Genomic DNA, 13,459 nt, shown 5'->3' with positions numbered 1-13,459 from the left:
GGTGGGACGACGCAAATGAATTTGAATTTATTTATTTAATAGGGACAATGCAATTTAACATAATTTCAATACAAAGCATGAAACTGATGTGCTGCATAAAGAGTATAGAACTATTGCTAATTTCCAACTTGTGTCCCCAGTCGGGCCTTTGTGTAAACAAACAGATTAAAATGTACAACATTCAGTTACATAAAACTCCATAATACCATATGAGGATACAATAAAATACACCTACAACAATACAAATGCTATAAACCAGTTTAAAATAAAGTTTGAAGATACTCATTAAAAGTGGGTACAGCGCTGGCTTGTGTTGAGCATTTCACCTGTTTTGTAAAAGATTTTAAGTCAGAGATTAATTTTATTTCAGGTGGTAATGTGTTCCAGAGTTTACAGCGTTTTAATGGAGAAGGCTGATTGACCAAACGTAGATCTACCATGTTGTACGCTACAGCCTCCACTCACAGTGTTTCCGTCTTGTCTTTGAACGCATCTGGAGAGAGGTTCAGGGGCCAGATTGTTGACACATTTAAAAACAAGTTTGAGGAAACATAAATGCATAAAGCTCTCAAAACTGAGCAGATTGTGTTTTTTCAGTATGTGACATCATCTAAATGTCCACTCTAGTACAGGAAGCCAAACCATGCAGAGCTTTGTCAGATTTGACCTCCCTCAGTTCCCTCTCCTGCTGCAGCCACCTGAGCCTCCTCCGCCCGTTTCCACACCTGCACTGTGTTCCCTCATCAGTCTAAATCCCATATAAACCTGATCATGTCAGACTGTTCATTTGTCTTTTAGGTCTTTTTGTCAAGCCGTTAACGTCTCCTTCTCCTTGTTTACCAGCCTCTTCCGACCTCCACACTGATCGTCGTCATTCCTTCCTGAACCTTCTTGGATCTGAGTTCTTCATTGGACTGATGTCTTGGGAATGACCTCCTGCGTCACCATCCTGTAAGTCCTGGATACAGTCTTTTCTTAATGCATGCATTAGCCCTCCCATCAGTGTTCAGCTGGTTTGCCAGTTGACCAGCAGCGCCTCTGAGTAGTTTCTTGCAGCAGCTCGATATCTGGACCCTGAACATGTGGTCAGCAGCAGCGGAGACGCTTGTTAGCACCCATTGCATTGATGACACAGTCTGGGATGGACTGGGAGTTTATTGTAATATTTCTTTTAGCAGAAAATATATTTTTTTCCTGATAAAAATGACAAACATCAAACAGACCCCATCATGAATTATTGCTTCTTGCCAAACCTCGAAGCTACTGACGACGGCGCGTCCTCACTCTGTGGGTTTTTTTTTTCACTCTGATTAAATATTTATCTTTTGTTCCAAAAATAAGCTGAAAATCCATCTGTGGATTGGGAGGAGCAGTGACGGCGGAGCTTTTGTGTCATCATTAGCCCCGAAACACATTCTCCTCTTTGTCTTTGTTCCGCGTCCGAGTGACGTGCCGTTCCACTACAGCAGCGCAGACTTCAGGCTCCGCTTACAGATCCCATCAATAAGTAACCTCCAGATAGATGTGGACTTCATGTGAGCAGTTTTATTTTACACCCTGTGTTTCAAAAAATACACAAATAAAGTGGAGATACCACAGCAGAGAGGGAGAGAGGACTGACCTTTATTTACATCCATCTCCTTTAAATGATTATCAGATTTTACTCTCTTAAAGGTAGAGTCAGTTCCTCCTTCAAAATAAAATACAGACTTCTCCTGAAGTAAAGCTGCTCCTTTGTCCCTTCTGGGCCTCCATACATGTGTGCTGGTGACTGTGTCTGCAGAGACTCTGTCCTCTGACTGGATTTTACTGCATGTTGTACTTTAGTGGAACTGTCCCTTTAAGCACAACTTTTCCTCGGGGATGCATGGCGAGCTCCTGCTTGTTTCTGTATTCATATATTATGTTTACATGCTGCAGGATTTCCTCCATTCTCTGATTCAAACACAAACGTTGATCCCTGATATCCAGCAGTCATTTCAGGGATGAGAGGTTTATCTCCTGTAAATCTCGCCGCGTTGTCATTTTGAAGATTGCTTGGCTACAGGTGAGGTTTGAACAATTGCACGGTGGCTTTATTTGTTTTCTGTCAGCGTGCGAGCGGCTGTCTGGTGCGAGATGAATCTTATTTAAAACAAACCAGGGGGAGCAGACATGTTTTTTTTTGTTTTTTTGTTTCCAATCTGTCACATTTGTGCGTTACGTGTAATTTCCATCGGGGATCCCGCTCCTCTGCAGCACACATAAGCACACATAACAACGTTTCACGCTTTGTACGCTGCAGGGCAGGCGAGTCTCTAAGGAGACAGACGCCATGTCCTGACTAATTTGAACAACATACAAACTGATTATAAACAGGAGGCCGCCGGGCGTTCTCTCTTTTCAATTTCAATGCTGCATCACAGCGTGGGAGCACGTCGCAGCCGCCCCAGAGCGCCTTGTGTGTGTGTGTGTGTGTGTGTTTGTGTGTGTGTGTGTGTGTGTGTGTGTGAGAGGAATGATCAATACACACTGACACATCCGCAGACTGACGTTAGCCGCCGTTAGCTCTCGGTGTGTTGTTTGGGCCCCCGGTCAAAGCAGGACGGATCATTTTCATTGATCACGCTCGGTCTGGAAGTGCTGAGCAGGGCGGCCTGAATAATTAGTTAAAAGAGTCATTAAAGGAGAAACACAACGAGCACATTACACACTGTGGAGCTTACGGGAATGAAAACATTCACAAAGATCATTACACACTGCGTTCTTTGTTCAGCTCTGCTCAGTGTTTGTTAGCGCTGATAATAAGAACCTTTACGTGCATGCTAAAGCTGTTCAGTGTGCTTGAACATGAACTCTCTAAACATGTGTGTGACTCTGCAGCTGTGTTTTCTGTGACTCTGTTTGAATAGGTGTGGTTATGCTTAGATATTTATTACATAATTAAATCAGCAACCTGCTGCAGAAGTTGAGAAAGCAGCTCACTAATATAGAACAAGTTGTTTCTTGTTCTAAATCCACTCTGATCCTGTATTTGATCATATCTATAAACCCCTCTATTTCAGCCCTGCTCAGAACAGCCTGTTTCTGTGTCTGTACCTTTAAATATGTAAATGAGTTGTGTCTGACCACGCCCCCTCTCTGGAAGGTGCTTGGGTGTCTCGCTCTTTCTCGCTCCATGTCCTATTGTTTACGGTGAGAAGGCAGACTCAGAGGGCAGAACAAACACCTAGCTGTGGGAGTGTCACCCACCTGGGGGAGGGGCTACTGCCCTTTGTGATGTCATGAAGGGAAAATCTCTAAACGGCCTGTTTGAGCACACATTTTCTGAAAAGTGGAGCAGGCAGAAGACGGAGAGGATGGACTTTTCTCATCATTGGGGGGTTTGTAGACGGACCAGAGACATATATTAGAGTTAGAGGAACATGAGGAAGTGGATTTTACAGAATATGGAACCTTTAAGAATTGTAATTGAGGAGAACATTATGTTTGCATGCTATGAAATGTATAGAAAAGCCCAAACACAGAAAGTTTTCATGGATCCTTTGAAAAACATTTCAGGATGCTCTGTAAGTCAGACACTCGGATCGCTCTGTGAAAGGCTCGTGTTGGAGTGAAAAAAAGAAACATTCTTCTTTCTGCACGTCTGAGTTTAAGAATTGGATGTGCAGCGGGACTTTAACTGATCCCCGTACGGCGTGCTCGTGGCAGCTGCAGCCTCAGTAATCAGTGTGACAAAATGTTTGTACCGGGAGTCAAGTAAGAGCGTGAAAGACTCGTGTTTTTATCTCTGATCTAATGAGAGTATTTTTAGTCGAGGTTCGGGATCTGTCTCTGAGTTTTGACATTATTCTGTCACAGCAGAGCAACATGCACACACACACACACACACACACACACACACACACACACACACACACACACACACTCCCCGAGCAGAATGCAGATAACCTTTCTCTCACTTCTTTATATTCCCTCGAGGATCTGACCTCCGAAGGTTAGGGCGCCATTCTGTAAAGTCAAGCCACCGCTCACTGTTGTAGTTTTCTTTGAAAAAAAAAAAGAAGACATTTGGCCTGACGTCTTTTTTTCCCCCTCTGGCAGTCTGTATGTAAAGCAGAGTTTCTCCTTGTTAAACACTTTGTGATATTTTGCGTTTCTGCAGAGGTTAATTTTCTCACTAATTAGCTGTGATGTCACCCTGTGATGTCACCCTGTTCAGACCCTGTTCAGACTCGGTTACAGACACATCACCATCATCTTTATCGGGATATTAGCCCTCACTAGTTACACATCACAGAGGTCTGACTTGATCCTCACTCAGCATGCTGACATTTGACCTGACACACACACACACGGCTCTGGGTCGATCGGTCATGCTTTCTCATATCGACGCAGTCAGATGAAGCTAAAGCGATCCCCTAATTCAAGCCGGTCCAGTGCTGAGTGAATGGAATCAAGAGGAAAGTGTTAGAAACACATTAAAATGGACTTGAAAATCAAAACTGCAGTAATCTAAAAATAACTTGCCATATTTATGTTTCCAGTGTTTGCAGCTGTATGCATGTTAGAAAGCTTTAAATCACACATGCATGCTGTGACATCATCGTCTACTGTCACAGTTTACAGAGAAGCTCTTTTTTTCAAGGATGAAGCAACAATGACGATTGTAAACGTGCAGAAAAAGCTGCTTGTAAAACATTAGACCTCGTTTTAGTATCATCCTTTTTCTTCTTCTCTTTGTGACCGTTTCCTGTGGATGTGAGTATCATGCATGCATTAGTCTGTGTGTGGGAGTGTTTGCAGCTTTCTCCCTCGCAGTGTGAGAGTGCAGAGTAAGTGTGAATATGCTGAATTACATCTGATGCGTAGGTGTGTCCTCTGAGGGCAGGGAGACATGCAGTACCGCCTGCTGCCATGTGGGGGAGCTCTGCTGCTTCTACTCCTGTGCTTCCTTTTTTTTTTTTTTTTTTCTCTTCTCTCCACAGAAGAACCTTGCTCTGAAATAGATGTGCTTTAGTCCCGTCAAGCACTGTAATACAATCACTTACCGAAGAGGTGTTACTGATAGCCTTCCACGATGAGGAGGATGCAGCGTGACATAAAGCATCCTTGTTGCTATAGCGATGCTCCTCATCTCAAGCCGGACCTTGCGTCCACCGAGAGCTCACTGTATGTCAAGGTGGATGGATTTGCAAACAGCAGAATGAATGATGTGGATGAGAGAGGGCGGTGATGTCACAGCAGGTGGAGGTGGACGGAGAGGGGGAGAGGGGGGGGGGGGGGTTATCACACTGCTGCTGCTGTAAAAGATCCATCAAAGGAGGTCATCCATCTTTTTTTTTTGTCTCTATTTTCATCCTTTTCCCTCTTTTTTTTGTAACACCCAGGGATTATGCAGCAACTTGATCCATTATTCATGACTCAGCAGAAGTAATAACACATCCTCTTTCTGAGGGTGTTTTTTTTATTCCCACAGGAGCCCATTGGGAGTTCTGAACTGTAATGTACTGTACAGAGTAAAGGTGGGATGTGTGTGTGTGATGAAGTGTGAGTTCTGCTGCCGTGGAGCGGTGAGCGCTTGTGAGCACTCGTTGCCTATTTGTGGTGCAGTGTGGTGTGAAACAGGCTGTTACACTCCGAGGACAGACGCTCCTCTTCATTTTTAAACGTTCTTTTATTGGAGGCCGAAGAAATCTCAAAGACACCGACGAGGGAGAATGTGACCCTCAGAAACGTTTTTAATCACACTAGAATGATTTATGAGGCTGCAGTGGTGTGTTTCTTTGCATATTTATCGGAGGAAATTTGCCACGGTGCTAAAATGCAACACCGGTGTGACACAGGGGCGATTCTAGAGTCTGTTGGGGCCCTTAGAAAAATTCACTAGGGGGCCCTCCTGCAAGCATTCATCGCCATTATGTAAAAAAAACATCTGACACCAACGTCAAGTGACACATTTAAGTTGTCTCAGGAATATTGGAAAGCCTCTGGATGAACATTTACTGATGTGAAGGGACAGAAGTGTTTGGAGGTTTCCAACATGCAGCAGTGAAACGGGCTGTAACGGCTGCAACATCGTCCAATCAAAGTGCACCGTGTTACAGAGGATTGAGTTATGAACGACAGTTTGTTCAGAGCATACAGGTGTTGTATTCAACATGTTCTTGTCTGCACACACTGTTTGTTATCTTTTTCTTTTTTTTTTTATCTCCTCACCTCCTCACAATCGATAGTTTCTGCTCGGCGCGCTCAAAGAAACACAGACGCGCCGTGTCAACTAAATAAGAAAAACACAGGATTTACAGGAGAAGAGCCTCCAGGCTGCGCAAATAACAGGGTGAGTTCTGGATGTACAGACACTTTGCAGCCTCACTGTCACTCCAGGATGCTTCCTACATAGCGTGTATATTTATATTTTAGAGTTCTGTCACTGCTGTGGCTTCCTGTTTTTTTGTGCTTTTCTGCGTCGTTTGTTTGCATCCACATGTTTGTTTCAGCCTTTAAACTGATGTAAAGCATGCATTCACTTAATTTATGTTCACTGTATTTTTTTTTTACCCGTGCTCGGGTAAATCCGCTAACAGGACCCAGCTGATGTTTTGCTGTCTGTGGAGGAAAATCCCCAAACAAATTTGATCAAATACCAAAGAGCCCGGGGGTCTGCTGCTCGCTCTGCTCCGATGGTAATCCCGCCCTGCAGAGCGACTTCGGAGAGAAACTCTGGGATTTACTCAACATTCATATACGGTAGGTAATTGTGAGGCTGTTGCATGAATTTTAAAGAGCCCACCTCTGTTTGGGAGTTCTACTTCCTGAGGTTATTTTGTGCCTGCTCTTCTCTTTTTGGTACAGTTGTGACGTGATTTTCAAATTTAGAAGTCATTTTAGGACGTCAAGTCGGATTCTTGCAAAGTCATGATATGTCATTTTTGGATCTTTCTTCTGTCTTCTCTGTAACCTGTGTTTTGTTTCTTCTGCAGGCCGACCACAGGAACATCTGAGCTGTTGTTCGGCACGACTGGAGCGATGTGGGCGGAGGAGGTGATGAGTAAACACTCTGCTCCGTCAGCAGCTCCTGACTGATGCTCTTAAAGTTGCTCCCAGGTGTTGATGCTCAGGATAAACAACACACACACACACACACACACACACACACACACACACACACACACACACCTCTGTCTGACGATGACGTGGAGATGTGCCGCGGGGCTGCTGTGAGGTGGGGAGCAGCTGAAGGTGTCCTCCATCTTTTCTTCCTGCAGCTGAACGCCGTGCCGTGGGAGTAATGAGCCACATTAAGAGCAGCTGCAGATAAAAACGCCTTTTAGATTTTATCTGAGTGAGGAGCTGCTGATCGGAGATGCAAAATAAATAACCCCCCCCCGGCTCTCTGATCCTGTGTGTGTGTGTGTGTGTGTGTGTGTGTGTGTGTGTGTGTGTCGGTGAGGTGAGGCCAGTCTCCTCTAATCTCTGATTAAGTTAGATCATCTCTGCAGACAGGCTGGACCATTAAAGCAGCTCTGACTGATACTACAGCACAGATCGCCTCTTCAGGTGGAAAATCTTCCATATTGACAAAAGGATTTAAAACAATCTACTTTTTTTAAGTGAAGACAGGAAATGTAACTCTTAGCTTCCCTGAGGTGTTTTAAAGCACCACAACAGTCTGGGTAGAAAATAACACAAACAAACACATCTCCCACGTGTGTGTTTGAGACTTTATCTGTCCTTTTTTAAAAACTTTACCTCCTATTTACAGCATGTCCTGCCTCCTGAGATCCCCCCCCCCCCCTTCCCCTCCTCCTCCTGTGAGTGAAGGTCATCTCAGGATCAGTATGGAGGAGGCGTGGCCAAACAGCAGTTTGTTTTGCTTTAGGGCGACATCTACTGGATCAGAAAGTCGCACATTCTTCCTTTCAGTACAACATTAACCAACTCTTCTGTTGCAGGATTCTGCATGTTCCAAGAGATCGGTCCTCGCCCTAGTTTTTGCGGTGTGTCCGGCTCGGTCGCGACCCGTCAGCCTTTTTTTTGGCCGATTTGACATGATGAATCGTCGTCTGCGGTCAGTCAATGCCAGTGCCGTTTTTCAACTTACAACAGACTAGCGCCGCCTGCTGGCATGGAGAGTTATTTCCTCTCATGCATGTGCAGAATGTATGTAGTGGTTGGCGGTCGGCTGCAGTCTTTGCGGTGTGTTCAAGTGCAACTTTTTGGCCAAGACAAAAGGCGGCCTTCGTAGCCACTAGTTCTCTGCCGTCTGGTTAGACTCGAGTTAGAAACTGTAGGGGCCCCCTGGTGGCTGGAGAGGTTCACTTCCTGAGTACTCCCTCCATTAGTCCACAGCTCCTGTGTGTAGTTCCATTGAGTTTATGTATATATATATATATCTCACAGATCTCAGAATAAAAAGCTTTGGTTAAGTGCCTGAATACATATTTACACGTTAACCTGATTCAATTAACTCCCCACTAAGTCCACAGACTCTCTGACCGGTGGACGGGGTCACAGCCCGAGCAGCATATGGCTCCTCTGTGATCTCCATAACGACACGTTAACGAGCTCGGTCACGGCTTTAATCAGCCGCGCACTCTGATGATATATAATTATGTAAAGACTCTTCTTCAGCTCAGATCTGGAGCTGTTTTAAAAAAATGTTAATAACGATGTTTAATGCTCTCATTAGCAGAGAGGGAGAGCTCCACACACCCCCACACACACGCTCAGTATGCACACAGTCGGCGCATCGAGCCGGAGAAAAGGTGACACCGGCATGCTAATTAACGAGAGCAAAGTGCTCTTTAAACTGTTATTGATGTTTTAGTAATCGTTGCTGTGCTTTGATTTAGCCAGAAAAAAAACAAAAACGCTGAGGACGTTTCTTTCTACACAAGCAAACCCGGCTGAGCGATGATCCCAGTGCTAAATTATGCAAACTACGCCCCCCCCCCCCCCCCATTACCTCAGTGGACTTGTGTTTGCTTTGTTATCATTTTCTGCTCTTGGTTACTCTTACGTGTGTGTGTGTGTGTGTGTGTGTGTGTGTGTGTGTGATATTTCAGCTGTGTGATGCTCGTGTTTCCCCTTCAGGCCTCGTGTCCCTGGAGTACAACAGAATAAGAATATCTGACAGAGAGGAATGGGGGGGGCGGGGTGAGCAGAGGGCCTGCGGGGGGCGTTCTGTGTATCAATAATGAGCGATGAGATGCGGCTCTCACATGTTCAGGCTTCTTGTCGGGGGGGGGGGGTTCGATGGCGGTGCTTCATGAGGGATGCACGTCTCCTGCAGGAGTTTGACAAACCACAATAATCACACAGTACGGTGGCCGTCGAGGTCAATCATCCTCGTTTTTCATGCACGTTGTGAAGTTCTGTTTTTGCACAGATGTCAGTGAGCCCCAGCCAGGACAAACACCTCAACTATCATCACTTTGATTTCTGATCTTCCTCATGTTTTGAATAAAGCTGCAACACGTAGCGCCACCTACACTTCTGGAGAGATTTTGCAGGAATAACTTGATTAGAAGTTGTTTTTTTTCTGTTGCATTATTTCTTCGGTTTTTGAATCGATTGTGTCCGTGCAGCTTGTTGCTGTTAATGCTTTTGTTTCTGTCTTTCTGCAGCGTCTTCTGTGTGTGTTTGGACATTCCTCGTCCATTTCTGCATTACAGGACGATCAAATGAGTGACTGATCTTTTCGGAGCTGGCCTTGTTTCCTTTATATTTGAATGGGTGTTTATGAAACAGCCTCACGTAAACACTGAAGTGTGTCTCTACAAAAGCAAAGCAGACCTTCAGTAAAAAGACTTCTTTCCAGTTCTTCTTAATGTCGCTCACGACGACATGAGTCAACCTTGGGCACTCATCGAGCGGAGCTGCGGGATGTGAAAGGATTCTAAACAAACTCGTTTTCAATCAGTGTGATTTTTTTGCATGTTTTCAAGTAGCACAAATACAAGAGTCACCAACACATCTTCAAATACTCTACCAAAGATTTGAACCTCCTTGTTCTGCTTTTTGTCCTGGTCCACCAAAGAGTGAACGCTGATTTAGTTCAATGAGAAAACTCATAATACTGATGCTCTCTGCATGCATTTGCACTGCTCTTCTTTTTGTTTTAAAGGTCACATATTATTTAAAATCCTCTTCACCGTGTTTTTCTAACTCTAATATGTGTCTCTAGTCTGAAAAAAGTCCATCCTCTCCGTCTTCTGCCTGCTCCACTTTTCAGAAAATGTGTGCAGGCCGTTTGGAGATTTTCCCTTCATGACATCACAAAGGGCAGTAGCCCCTCCCCCAGGTGGGTGACACATAAGTTAAGTTATGCATCTGAATGTTTTGGATTTGCACAGTCCAGCGTGTAAATACTTTTTTTGTGATTTCCTCCCGAGGGACATTCAATCGTCTTATAACTCGTCTTTATCGAGAATATTCCTCTTTGTTTTGCTTTTAAGCTGCAGCTCCATCAGTGTCCCAGCAGCGTCTGAGATTAAAGTGTGAGGGAGGGACAAACAGACGGAGAAGATTCACAGCTTTACAGTCATGGTGGCGAGCGGCTGACAGCAGGTTAGTGTGTTACAATCACAGAAAATCTGATTCTCTGAATGTTTCACACAGATAAACAAATCACAGCAATCATCTAAGCTTTGGGTTTCATTTACCCCACACTTCCTGTCTCGTCTTAGATGTTGAATCCTGTCTCCTCTGTTTTCGACAAACTGATGCCATCAGATTTACACACACACACACACGCACACACACACACACACACACACACACACACACACACACACACAGGCCATGTTTTCTGTCTCAGCTCAGTGTGTGTTTGTTCAGAAGCAGAGCTGCAGCAGAGTGAACCTGTCAGCTGCTCAGAGAGACAAACAGCCCACAGACACGGAGACACACAGCTGACTCCTTCCCCTTCCACTCTCAGAGGAGCGTCTTCTTCACCTGAGCTCAGGTGAACATCACGACCCGACGAGCAACGAGCGGTAAAACACGACGATGAGCCCGGGGGTCTTCTTCTCTAAACTTAAAGTGTACGGCATTCCTCTTCAGCGCTGATGATTAAATACCAAATCCATCTTCAGAATGTCCCTGATTTGACAAACGACCTGGAGAGCTAATGATGCTCTCTTTGTTAGCCAGTGATAGCTGTGAACGATTATTCCTCCTGACTTCTTTGAAGCTGAATGATGAATGTTAGTTCTTTCAGAGAGCCGTCTTGTACCAAATACAGCGTAAATAAAGTTATTAATGGTTTCTACATCCTGCAGCGGAGTGAGAGGGCGTGCCCACAGAATACCTGATCTCTCCAGGAAATAGCTTTTTGAATCTCTGTTCCCGTCTGGAGAGGCGTTTAGGCTACATTGACGGGATCTTTAGGGTAGGAAGACCAGAAGTAACCTGTTTGCATGGATCCTACTGAGTGTTTTACATATGAAGCCATGTTCATTGCATGTGTCGCTGTTAAATTAACGAGTGAAAGTCAAAGAGGAGGCGGTCCTTCAAATGTTTTAGGGTTGCTCAGAGAAAGAAACTGGTGTTGCATCATAGACAGAAGTTCAGCTGCATCCATTGTGATTGTTGTCATAACTCTGCGTGATAAATGAGTCCGGTGAACTTGATGATGAACATTACCGCAGCTCATCAGTCTCAGCCTGCTGCGGCTGCAGATAACAGCCGGTGACGTGCTGCCACTTGAAAGACGGTGAAACAATCCAAGAGTCTGACCTGCAGCTCGGGGTTCAACGTAGGAAGAAACAGGAGATGATGTTTTTCTTCTTCTCTCCAAACTGTGGATCTACTCAGCTGTGGTTAAACCTCCCTGCAGGCTCTCCCACCGAGCGCTGCATGTTCAATCAGAGCTCCTCCTCCTGCACATTTGAGAGCATGCAGCAGAAACTTGTTCAACCGCCGACTTCTCGTACTAAACGTCATATCAGTTTGGGCCTTCTGTAAAATGACTTTTGGCGTCAGCAGCAGAAATGTTCTATAGAGAGCGTCAGCCATTGTGTTTCATAATTCATGCCGAGTCGTCCTCCCGCTCCCCGCGTATCTGACCTCTCCATGAAAATGAGAATTCTGCAGATATGGATTCCATGATTTAGCTCCTGCTGTTAATTATAATGTGTGTAATGACTTCCTGCAGCTTCTCTCTCTGCAGAGCAGCTACGCTGTTCTAGATTCACCAGCAGGGGGCGTTAAACATAAACGTAAGAGAATAATAACTTAAACTTTGCTTTTTTAACACATCTATTACCGGATGAACATGGACGATTGCATGACATCCCAGTTCCATAATCCTGATTAAATCGAAGGCTTCCGTATTTCAAACGATGAGGTCATTATAAAACACCACATGTACTGCATGTCTTTATTTCTGCAGCAACCAGGAAGTGATTTATATCTGGACGTTGATGAGCTAGTTGGAGAGCAACTTGTTTTACAAAATAGGCGTTTGCCAAAAGGGATAATCACACTGCACTGAGCCAGACAAACAGCAGGGACGCTATGATTGGCTGTTTGCCTTGTCAGGGGCGGGACTTTTGTTCAACTCAACTATTTTGGTTGCTTGAAGCTTCCTTTGCATTTCAGTGTCGCCCTTTTCATCTGGTTAGTATTTTAAATTGTGATTTTGGACTGTGCGTCTGTAAAAAAAGAAGGTATCATATAGTCTTACAAAGAAAGGGTTAGTTAATGCTTTTCAAGAAGTCAGGCCCCAATTCAGTCGACCCCAGTCAAATAAATCTGACAAACAAGCTGCAAATACAGAAACGATGCAAAGTCAAAAATGTGCAAAAAGAAAAAAGCTGGAAGTGTGAAGTTGTCCAGGCCTCAGCTTTTTAATAATAAGTCCAAAACCCACCTCAGAAAGATTTATTTCACGGGTAATTATGAATGGTGGCGGTTGTGTATGGCAGGTCATTGCTGAACTGTTGAGGGAGCTCTTACCTCTGGTGTTCACATCGTTCATGCCGCCCTGGAACAGTCCGCTCCGTGCTCAACATCCTGAAGCAGCAGCAGCTAATTCCAAGCGCCGTGCTAGAAATCACCGCGCTGGAGACAGGTCATTCCATCTGCAGCGCTCCATCACTCAAATTGGTTCAGCCGAGGGTGAGAGGCGTTCTCCAAAAAGACCCGGGCCGCTCGAATGAAACGAGAACCCCGGTGTCAGGTTTAAGTGGGCCAGTTTAAAGTTAAGGTCGATGCAGCACATTGCAGAATTACCTCCACTCTGCACGGACAGCCCACACCTCGCCTGTGTCACTTAAAAGTTAGCAGGAGCAGAAGGAGCCCAGAGATCTGCCCGGCCCGGGGTAATAAAGGGTCGTGACATTCAGCACTTCCAGGGGCCAGGAGCGCGAAAGAGCACTCGCACTTAAAGTGGAAGACAGATTGAACGCCCGGACAGCCACGGGGAGAGATAGAGAGACGAGTCAGTCATGGAGGACTCATGGGAGAGAAGAAA

General features: G+C 45.0%; 2 long non-coding RNA genes across 2 annotated transcripts; both read left to right on the top strand.

Annotated features, from left to right (window-relative positions):
• The first annotated feature begins 5,622 nt into the window (after nucleotides 1-5,622).
• LOC136178166 (uncharacterized) lies at nucleotides 5,623-8,916 on the top strand. The gene is made up of 3 exons (XR_010665553.1): nucleotides 5,623-6,319; nucleotides 6,567-6,729; nucleotides 6,963-8,916. It is a non-coding gene; the product is annotated as an uncharacterized lncRNA (long non-coding RNA).
• A 52-nt stretch (nucleotides 8,917-8,968) lies between these two features.
• On the top strand, nucleotides 8,969-12,574 carry LOC136178175 (uncharacterized). The gene is made up of 3 exons (XR_010665558.1): nucleotides 8,969-10,285; nucleotides 10,440-10,551; nucleotides 10,822-12,574. It is a non-coding gene; the product is annotated as an uncharacterized lncRNA (long non-coding RNA).
• The last annotated feature ends 885 nt before the right edge of the window (nucleotides 12,575-13,459 follow it).

Source organism: Labrus bergylta, chromosome 24, assembly GCF_963930695.1.
Source record: "Labrus bergylta chromosome 24, fLabBer1.1, whole genome shotgun sequence".
In the NCBI taxonomy this organism is placed as follows: domain Eukaryota; kingdom Metazoa; phylum Chordata; class Actinopteri; order Labriformes; family Labridae; genus Labrus; species Labrus bergylta.
Note: the sequence above shows the minus strand (reverse complement) of the source record. Positions and strands in the feature narration are given on the sequence as shown.